Source organism: Calliphora vicina, chromosome 3 (assembly GCF_958450345.1).
Source record: "Calliphora vicina chromosome 3, idCalVici1.1, whole genome shotgun sequence".
NCBI classification, from domain to species: domain Eukaryota; kingdom Metazoa; phylum Arthropoda; class Insecta; order Diptera; family Calliphoridae; genus Calliphora; species Calliphora vicina.
Window position 1 is genome coordinate 51,237,187 of NC_088782.1, and position 8,492 is coordinate 51,245,678.

Sequence of the window (8,492 nt, forward strand, 5' to 3'; positions counted from 1 at the left end):
AAAATTACAAACATACATACATATTTAAAAATACTTACAATCACACATTACTAATGTTAATGGAAATGAATTCATGAATAAACATACAGTGCAGTATTGTAAAATTGGGAATTTTAAAACACCAAATGTCCTGAATTGATATTTTGGAGTTCTTTGGGGTAAAAATTTCGATATACATAATAAAAAAATAAGTATATTTTAATTAAATTAAGTACCTTCCTAGTTTACAAATAGGTAACGCTTTAAAGTAAATTACATCGTTTTGATTTATCAAGCATTTATTTTATTTCAATTAAACGTTCAGCTATGAAGTGTGATCGTAAAAAATATAAAAGTCTTTTTAATAATTGAAATTAAATTTTTATTTTGTTTTCAAAATAATTCTAAATTATGTATATTATGGCATTGACATCTTCTATCGAAATTAATATAAAGTATTACTATTTGAGCAAATTTTACATTTCCTGTAAAGCCAAATAAATGTTCTGGTTTACTTCAAAGAATTTATTTTAATAAATGCTCTGCTGCTGCTTTCAAACAATAACTTTTTAATATTATTTCTATATCGTAAAAACGAAATAGAATTTCATCAAAGTTATTATAACATAAACCAGTTTCCATAAAGCAAATAAATATACATATACCTGGTAATAACAAAAATAGAAAACTTTTTATATTTATTTTAATAAAACAATATTTTTTACCATACAAAAGTATTTTGGTATACAATTTTTGTATTAAATTATCCTTGTCTAAAATATGAGAATTTATTTACATATAACTGAAGTTAAAAAATGCAGGACTAAATTATAGAATGAGAATAATTTCTCAAATAAAAATGATACCTAAACCGGGTAAAGATTTAACCCTGCCATCTTCTTATAGACCTATTAGCATACTCCCTTGTTTGTCGAAGCTATTCGAGAAAATTTTCCAGGAAAAGATAATACCTTTTTTGAATGATGGAAACATTATCCCAGTACACCAATCTGTTTTCCGTACACATCGTGGTACCATTGAACAGGTCAAACGTTTAACTGGAGAGATTAGAAAATCTTTTGAATTAAAGAAATATTGTTCTGCCGTCTTTTTAGACGTTGCTCAGGCTTTTGACAAGGTATAGCATAAAGGTCTAGTTCATAAAATCAAATGTTTACTACCACTATGTACTCATAAATTGCTGGAGTCTTATTTACGAGAGAATACAAGATTAGAGCTGGCGTTCCACAGAGAAGTGTACTAGGATACGCTATATCTGATTTACACCTCCGACAATTTCAACATATGCTGATGATACCGCCATTATTAGCTCCCACGAAAACCCACTCATGGCATCTAGTCAACTGCAGAATTATCTCGTACGTCTTTTTAACCCCAAGTCCTATTAAGGGTTAATTTAAATTTTTGTTCTGTTATTATAAATACATACATGTTATATTTTTCTTAAATTTAATCAAAATCGGCCCAAAAATATATAACATTTCGCTATTTTTCCATGAGAAATTCCATATATTGAACTTTCACCTTCACGATTTAAGGGTTAACGCTTTCCAATTTTAGTAAAACTTTCAGACTATATTTAAAATTACATGGACTATAATATTCGGAATAGCTTTTACTTACAAATCATAACAGTAAGGAAATTCGGCTCATTCGCCAAAAATATGGCAAAAAAAATTAGTTTTTTCTCGAAAATCGCAAAATTTAAATCGCAGGTACGGAAAAACTATAGGAGGTATTGACATTTTTATTCCCTATTATGTTGGCAATAAATCCCCAAGTGATGATCAACAAATTCTGAAATTTGTTTAACAAAATTTTTAAAAATTTGAAATTGTAGTTTTGAAACTGCCGTTAAAAAAAAATATTTTTTTTGGTCATACCTGCGAATAGGTTAACGGTATCCTACGAAGACAAAAACACATGAAGTTAAAAGCCTCTAGCTTTCATTGGTTAATCAGTGACCAATCAAACTTAAGCCTTGAATATAAAATCATCCTGTATAAGACCGTTTTAAAATCAATTTGGACATATGGAATTCAATTAAGGGGAATGGCTAGCAACACCAGTATTGATCTTATACAGAGGGCCCAATCTAAAATTCTTAGGACCATGACGGAAGCACCTTGGTACATAAGAAATGAAAACATCCACAGAGACTTAGAAGTGACATTGGTAAAAGAAGAATTCAAGAAAGACCGTGAGAAATATATTGTGAGGCTGCGAAACCATCCCAATACGCTTGCAAGACAACTTGTGCAGATCCAAACCCGATCCAGGCTCCGTAGAGCAGATCTACCACCCCGCTAAGATGAGTGCCAGTTAACCATGAAGGCTCTCTTGTTAAATCAATAAAGCGTTAAAAAATAAAAAATAATTTGTAATGCTAGGCTTGTCATTCGAATAAAAATTAGTCGAATAATCGAAGTAAAAAACATAAAATTTTAATATTTAATGGTAAATATCTCTTAAACTATAAAAGATAATATAGTAATGTTTTTTGTAGCCCTCGTATAGTTGACTCTACATATATATCTTCTATATAAATAAAAATCAAATGTCGTTCGTTGGTAATTGCATCAGTAGAGAACGGCCGGACCGATTTAGAAATTTTTTTTTTTAAAAATTGGCATAGCCCAACTTAGGTTTTTACGAAATAAGAAATTGACCACGCCCACTTTTTTCGATTTATCTAAAATCGGAAAACGGCTACATCGATTTGGCTAATTTTTTGTTTAAATGATCATAGTAATCCAATTTAAGTTTTTACTGAATGAAAAATTGACCATGCCAATTTTAATTAATTTAATTAATTTTTTTTTTAAAGTTCGCAATACATAGTATGCAAAAGTTTTTATATAAATAAAAATTGTCCACGTACACAAACACTTATTACATTTTTCATATAAAAACTCAAAATATCTAAATTCGCTAATAACTTGGCTAATAAGCGTTTAATCAAGAAAAGGAGCTCGATCTGTGATCACTCATATTTCTGACCAAAAATCGATATTTTATTTAAAAACTCAAAATATCTAAATTCGCTAATATCTTGGCCAATAAGCGTTTAATCAAGAAAAGGAGCTCGATCTGTGATCACTCATATTTCTACCCAAAAATCTATTTTTTATTTAAAAACTCAAAATATCTAAATTCGCTAATATCTTGGCCAATAAGCGTTTAATCAAGAAAAGGAGATCGATCTGTGATCACTCAAATTTCTGACCAAAAATCGATTTTTTTATATAAAAACTCAAAATATCTAAATTCGCTAACTTGGCCAATAAGCGTTTAATCAAGAAAAGCAGCTCGATCTGTGGTCACTGATATTTCTTAACAAAAATTTATTTTTTATATAAAAACTCAAAATATCTAAATTCGCTAATAACTTGGCCAATAAACGTTGAATCAAGAAAAGGAGCTCAATCTGTGATCACTCATATTTCTGACCAAACATCGATTTTTTATATAAAATTCAAAATATCTAAATTCGCTACTAACTTGGCCAATAAGCGTTTAATCAAGAAAAACAGCTCGATCTGTGGTCACTGATATTTCTTAACAAAAATCGGTTTCTTATATAAAAACTCAAAATATCTAAATTCGCTAATAACTTGGCCAATAAGCGTTTAATCAAGAAAAGGAGCTCGATATGTGATCACTCATATTTCAGACCAAAACTCGGTCAATTCAATTCAAACCGTTTCTCAAAAATTCACAAAGCCTTTTTTAACTTTGACAGGACAACTTCTGTCAGATCAGCTAGTATATACATAAATCTTTCAAATCGGATCGAGAACAAAAATTTGGGCATAACTTTTAATTTTTAATATGCCGGAGACACCCCAATTTGTGGTCTTAAGTCTCCGCATCACCTTAATGTTGAAAATCTCAATTCAAAACTTAAGCTCAGGGATTATCGGTTTTGATGTTACAAAATCGGCAAATTTAAAAAAAACAGTTTCCGGTTTAACCGAAAAAGTGTGTTTTTGCAAAAATCGGTTTTGAATATTGTTCTTTATAAAAAACGTTAACCGGTTAACCGGTTTATATTATGTTTTTATTTAATATTAAAAATTGTTCCTTAAATTTATTTTTATTTGTGGACGCTAATAGGAAATGTGTTAAGAGTAGGGTACTAAATCTTTGGACATTTTTGGACACCAAACATTTATAATCAACAAAAAATACTTTCGGCAAAATCTCACCCATATTTTAAAGATATTTAGAAGAATTTTATGGTTGTTATAGTTATTATCGTAACTGGGTCGTGTGCGAGCTATGGCCAATTATGGGCTGAACGTCACAAAATACAGTAATATGATTTTTACATACATAGGACGGATCTGCGTAGAATATATGACGGCTAATCCATTTATCAGAAGTGATGAGTATATGGGAGCTATGGCCGACCTTCATAAAATTCGACGAAGATATGCCGGGAAGAAATATGTATGGGAACTAGGAGAAGTCGTTGTTCAATGCTTACCATTTAAAATGGAGCTTGTCCTTTTATTATAGGAATAATGCTATTTTAAATGTTTTCTCCTAAAAGTATAAAGTATTCAAACAATACTAAAAATTTTCTATAGAAAATATTTATTTTACTTTACAGTTTGCTTACCATATTTGGTTTCCCTTTAAACAATAGCTTTTGGAAACTATATTTGCATATCAAGATCTATAAAAAACATACTCAAATTTAGAATAAGTGTATTTATATGCATATATAGTACAATTTACATTTAAATTCATATTTACCCAAAATTCCAAAACTTACCCAAAGTTTTTGTGAAAAAACCATTCTTCTTAATATGAGGAATACAAGCGTGTATTTCTCTATTTCCACAATGACATTCATAAATGCTTCAATTTATTACAAACTAAGTAGCTTAAAAGCAAAAGAGAACAAAAAGAAGTATTTTCTTTGGAAAACATATGCGATAAGATTGCAATATTTATTTTATTGAGGATGCAAAATGTTATAATAAGTAATGGTAAATATTCTTTGAAAATTTTAAAAATAAAAAAATGTATATCATAATAATTTCATAAGATTTTATTGGAATGGCAGTAGATACAAAAAAAATGCAAACATAAGAAGTTTTCATATACATACATAATTTTTATTAAATAATTCTGGCCTTAAATTTTAGAATTTTCTAGCAATCAATAAAAGTAGTGATAACCAAATTGTTCGGTGTTGGTTTGCTTTATTTTATAAGTGAAGTTTTTACACATTTTAATGCCAAAATAAATACAAAACTATTACAAATGAATTGTTAAAAAAATACAATAATATTGTATTTATTATTTATAATAAAGAGGTTTTACAAGCCAATTCAGTAAAAAAAAAATAATTAAATATGACATTTCACGGTAAAGAATAACATTATTAAAAACAAAACACTTCAAATGGTTTTGACACTACAATACTTTGCATTATTAGCATGGTTTCATTATCTATAATACAAAATCAAATTGATTATCAAAATATACATATTTTCTCATATTGTACTTCTTTCTGTATTTAAATAATTAATGCCCGTTAACACCAACAAAATTAAACCAAAGTTAACACTAACATACACTTTTAACAAAAGATTTAAAAAAAATCATTAACACAATGCCTTTGTTATCCCTAATTATAAGTTAAATTTAATCCAAAATGTTCTTCTAGTTAATTTTTTAACTGACAAATTTTTAAAAATATAATAAAACAAATTTCAAATAATGGCACATCGTTTAAATAATTTCAGCCATTTATTTAACATATATAATGGAAAAAATAGAGCTGGACGAAGAAAATATATCCACAAACCCTACTTTAACCATTTTAATATCGCGGATGAAGAGTTTATAAGAAGATACAGACTATCCAAGGAGAGCGTTCGTTATGTTGCTCAATTGATATCGAGAGATGTACAAACAAATACAAAGAGGTATAGTCTGTCATTTAGATATTAATATAGATCACTTAAACACTGATGTTTTTAGAAATCGTGCTTTAAGTGTTAATGAAATGTTGTTGTTGACTCTTCGATTTTACGCATCTGGAAATTTTCTAATAACTGTCGCCGATTATTGTGGAGTTAGTGTTATGACAGCAAGTAGAACCGTGAAAAGGGTATCAAAAGCATTAGCAAAACTATATCCAAAATTTATAGAAATGCCAAAATTAACAGAACTCCAAAATAATGCAAATGAATTTTACAATATTGCAAGATTTCCAAAAGTTCTTGGAAGTATAGATTGTACACATATACGTATACAATCCCCTGGTGGAAATAATGGGGAATTGTATCGAAACAGAAAGGGATATTTTTCTTTTAATGTACAAGTAGGTATATAATTATGTATATATTTCGCTTCATATCATGTCCATTTTCCAAAATAATGTTTCAGGCTGTTTGCAACGCACATTTAGAAATTATGGATATTGTTTGTAGGTGGCCAGGATCAGCTCATGATAGCAACATATTTAATAATAGCAAAATAAAAGCAAAGCTAGAAAATGGGGAGTTTCAAGATTACTATTTGTTAGGTGATAGTGGCTATGCCATTAAACCTTATTTGATGACTCCATTGGCTAACCCGCTAACACATGCATAAATCTTGTACAACGAGTCACAAATACGAACACGAAATACTATCGAACGATGTTTTGGCGTTTTGAAAAGGCGATTTCCGATATTAAGTTTAGGCATGCGTATATCACTAGATACAGCAATGGCTATAATTGTGGCGTGTGCAGTATTACATAACATAGAAAACAAAAATAATGAAGAAGAAGAGTCTAGTTTGAATTTGGAAACTACGGACGATCAAAGTAATACTAATACTGAAGACTTTTCAGCAAACATAACACAATCCCATGTTAGAAATTGTGCCTTTGTGACTTTGCAGTTGCTATCCTTATAGTTACCAGTTGTTGATTGCACATCTGTTGGATTCCATGAGGAACATTTTTTATTCTGCAATAAACACACATGTTAATAAATATTTGCATATAGGAATATGTACATATTTGTAAAATTACTGTTTGCTCTTCTGTTGTTATATTTACACCTTCATCGGTAAATATCAGCACCTCATTAATGTCTTGAACCTCATTCTGATCATTATCTACAATATCAACTACAGAAGGACATTCAATTTCATGTAATTCAATTCGGTCTCCATCAAAAGCATTTTCCAGCCCAGTTGCACTAACACCCATTAATGCAGCCAATCGATTGGTTGTAGAACTAGATTCTATATTAGTGCTCAGTCCACCGCCCGTAAGATAGAGTTCTCGTTTTTGGGATGACATTAAAACCCTTTGTTTTCTTTTTCATGTTCTCATATTCTTCACGTAGCATCTTCGAAGTACGATGAGTATCTGAATGAGCACAAAATTCTTCTTTTAGTTTTTCCCATGTCTCTCTTTTCTGTTTCTTTTTTCTTTTTGATTCATTATTTTTTTATAAATGTTTAAATAAATTTAATTTTTGTAATATATTGACTTTCAGGTTTCAATCATTATTCACAATAATACTAACTGAAAGTTAAATAACTTTTGATTACTGTTAATGATAGTTTCTAACTTGCTGTTAAGAATTCTTGTTAAATTAACTGAATGTTAGGTAACTCTTTGTTTAATGTAACTTAACCATACATTTGCATTAGGAGGCAAATGAAAATTAAAATTTCAATAAAAACAATCAGGTCTGTCACAAAATTTATACGAAAGTAGAAATAATCAATTGTTCAAACTCATTACAAAAAAGTTCACATGCCCTAAGGCGCAGCATACATTGACACAAGTTGTTTACCTTTTTATTTCCTTGTATATCCCCTGCAGTTCATTGCACTAGTTCCGCAACTCGAATTCGTTGGCCACTAAGAACTACTACTAGTATATTTTCAACCCACTCGCAACGTTATTGACTGGTGAATTTAACACGGGGATGTCATTGCAAGTGGCCGATTGGCACACTCTGCATAACACTTCACTATTAAATTCAATAGTGAAAATACTCCAGCATTTGAGAAAAAAATAAAAAATAAATTTTTCTGAGAGCGGGGTTGAACACATAACCTCTCGTTTTCTAGTCAAATGCTCTAACCACTAAACCACAGAGCTCTTAATTGTACTGCTCTCTAATTGTTATTAAGAATAACATGTGAGTCTACTCTCTATTTTTGCATTTTCTACATCATCACTGAGAATGAAAACAGCACTACATGTGGCCATCGAAGTGGTATATTTTAGAAGATTTTATTTTTCTTGAATTTATTTTCAAAAACTTAGGACAAATATCTGACTATTGTTTATTACTGAATATGCTGGTGAAATGTAGTGCAAATGATAACCATTTAACTACCACTTTACCAGCCACAGTTAACTAGTGTGTTGTACAAGTAGTAATATAGCTAGTGTAAGGTTGGCTCTTTTCAAACTGCTGGGTCTTTAATAAATCCAAAAGTATTTTTCAACAAATTCTTGTTTG

The 8,492-nt window shown here is 29.6% G+C and overlaps 1 pseudogene; it reads left to right on the plus strand.

Annotated features, from left to right (window-relative positions):
• Positions 1 to 5,920: 5,920 nt before the first annotated feature.
• Positions 5,921 to 6,921, plus strand: LOC135955459 (putative nuclease HARBI1; annotated as a pseudogene).
• The last annotated feature ends 1,571 nt before the right edge of the window (positions 6,922 to 8,492 follow it).